Here is a 2977-nt window from a genome sequence, read left to right on the forward strand (position 1 = left end):
GTTTTATTTATGGTTTTATTCACTTAATTTATTCACTAACCAGATATTTATTGTATGCTTAATATGTACCAGATACTTAGCTTGGAACCAGAAATGTTAAAAGTAATAAATACACACAGTTCCTGCTCTCAATGAGATCACAGATAGTAGTAACACAGAAAGTAACAAGTAAGCAAAAATAAATGTATAATTACAAAGTGTCTGATTCCATCAACAATTGAACTGGCTTGAATACTATGGAGTGAAGCTGGAAGGCATTTAAGGATGTCAGGAAGAGCTCTCTGATAAGATGAATTTTAATCCAGAGTCAGAAGAATGAGAAGAAATAGGTAGCAAATGTTCAGTAATATTGTGGCGTGAGACAAATACTGTTCCTTACTCCAGTCCCTTGTTCCCAATGTATACCACACTAAAAACCACTTTTGAAACCAACCACTGGAATTGTAATGCTCTTGCCACAGCTGACGCGTGTTCTTCTTAAGGCTTTTCTTCAGAATCAAATGCCAAGTGAAGGGAGTATCCGTTTTCCAGCAGTCTGTCAGGATAAGTTGCACACTGGAAACTGGAATCAATTGTAAATCTGACAGCACAGTGGAATGTTCAGTTAACTTTAAAATGCTTTTTAGAGAACACAAGGGAGTTGTGAATAGTCTAATCACTTTTTCCAGAAGGCACCTGTGATTTTGCTAATTTGCCTGTAAATAAGTCCATGAAGAGGGAAAGGGGAACATACGGCTCTCAGTAGCTGAAGTAGGTGGACTGCTGTTTTGCACTTGTTTTCTCTTTATTCATCATTTTGTGAGAGAAGCTATAAATTGGTTAGTATAAAGGATGCTTGAAATGTTTTATTCTGTTTTTTTTCTGGGAATCTATGGGATCTTGGTTCATATATCTGTATGTGCAAAGATTATTTGGAGACTTAGTGATGCTCCAGAATGAAGCATCAATATTTAACATATTAAAAGAATTTAAAGGCTAAAAAGCCTTTATGCTACAAGCCCTTGCTGTTTCCACAGGATTCTGTGATACTTGGTACACTTGTCAGGGGTGTGCTAGGGTAACCACTGGTGATAGTGCTCAGAGTGCTCCTCAAGCAGAAACTAAAATTCCAGTTCTGCTGATAAGGTCAAACAAAACAAAACACGGTAATGTGTACACTCACACATATATATGTGTGTGTATAAAACAGCTTCTAAAAAGCATTTTGGACAAATAACTTTCTATGTTCGTATGACTGAATAAACATACACGTGTGTGTATAAAACAGCTTCTAAAAAGCATTTTGGACAAATAACTTTCTATGTTCGTATGACTGAATAAACTTAGCTTCCTTCTAGGAATATATATTCTGAGAAAGTAATTCAAAGAAAAAGTTACATTCATCTAGATATTCACTGCATCCTTATCTATAATAACAAAATCTTGGAACTATTCAAGTGTCCAACAATTTAGAAAGGTAAATTTTGTTGAATTTTCTCAGTATAATATTTTGTTGGCCATAAGATAAAATTGTGGAGAATATGAAACAAAATTGGAAAATATTTAAGCTAAAATGTTAAGTGATGAGAAAGAAGAGATAATTATAAGGTTTTCCTTTTCCTCACAAGTCACTGTTCACTGGTTGTTTCACAAAAGCCTCAAATATGACAAATGTAGGGCCAAATTTCCCCCTCAAGATTGCTCTCCTTTCTGTGTTCCTTGTCTTGTTGAACTTTATCACTATAAACACCAAACTGAGAACCTAGAAACCTTGGGATTGTCTTTAATGTTTCCCTCTCTGACATTATCTACCATCTCCATTCTCCATTTCACAGCCTATACTCTGCTTGGTCTGGCCCTCACCTTACCGTGACTTGCCACCTAAAGGAACTACCTCAATGCCCTATCTTGCACCTCCAGGTTCTCCCTTCTGTAATAAATATATTCCCTAAACACAGAAGTGATCATGTCAGTGTCTGCTTAGAAGTATTAATAACCCTCCAGTATATAGGGGACACTATCTCAACTCTTTTTCATGTAATAACTGGCGACAAATATGAATTTGTATATTTTCCCTCCAGATGTCTAGTGAGGAATTTAAGATTTGCAGAAGAGTTTGGGACTTTTGGTAATGAGAATAAAGGGTTTATTAAATTAGGATCAGCTGTGATATTGAAGCTTTGGAATGAATTGTTCACATAGAAAGCTTCGACAGCCTAGTCCATGTAACCCCATTTTGGAAAAAGAGGATTATGGAATCTTATATATGTGTGCATATACTTGAATAGGCATAGGGAAAGATTTGAAAGGATACCTACCAGGTTATTAACATAGAATGTAGAAAAAGATTAATTGTTTCTAATTTATGTATCTATTTATTGAGTCAATGGTTATGGTAACCATGTGGTGATTTATTATGATGATGATGATGATGATTACTTTTATTCACCAAAACATTTTTAAGAAGCAGATCCTAGAATGCAAGAAAAAAATGCAACAACACTGGTGACAATTTTATATTATTGGATTAAGGGTGAGTGGCAAGAGAAGTTTTTACTTACCTTCTAGATTGTCCAGTTCAATTCACTGGGACAGGAGAGAATAAAAAGATCTAGAGAATGTACCTTTGGTTGTACTATAATTTCAATTATAGCCATTATGTGTTCTTCAGCACCTAGTAGATGCTTAGCAGAGTAGGAAGGTTAAAAACTTTTTAAAAAAATTATAATTGTTTGGAATTCATCTGTGACTCATGTTAAAGGAGAGAATAATTTGGAGCAGGTTGTATTTCTTTATCCTTAACATAAGAGACAAAGTGTTGAGAGATTTTGCCTGCTCAGCATTGGACAGAGGGAGCTGGGTGTAAATGACTGTGAGTTGAGACAAATCACAATAATCTTCAGTCCTCCTTGAAAGTGACAGAAGAAGTAAAACACTCTTTAGGTTGTTCCTAAACTCAGATAAATGGAGCTCAAACATCTGCTCCTAGGGAGGCTAC

Source organism: Diceros bicornis, chromosome 15 (genome assembly GCF_020826845.1).
Source record: "Diceros bicornis minor isolate mBicDic1 chromosome 15, mDicBic1.mat.cur, whole genome shotgun sequence".
In the NCBI taxonomy this organism is placed as follows: domain Eukaryota; kingdom Metazoa; phylum Chordata; class Mammalia; order Perissodactyla; family Rhinocerotidae; genus Diceros; species Diceros bicornis.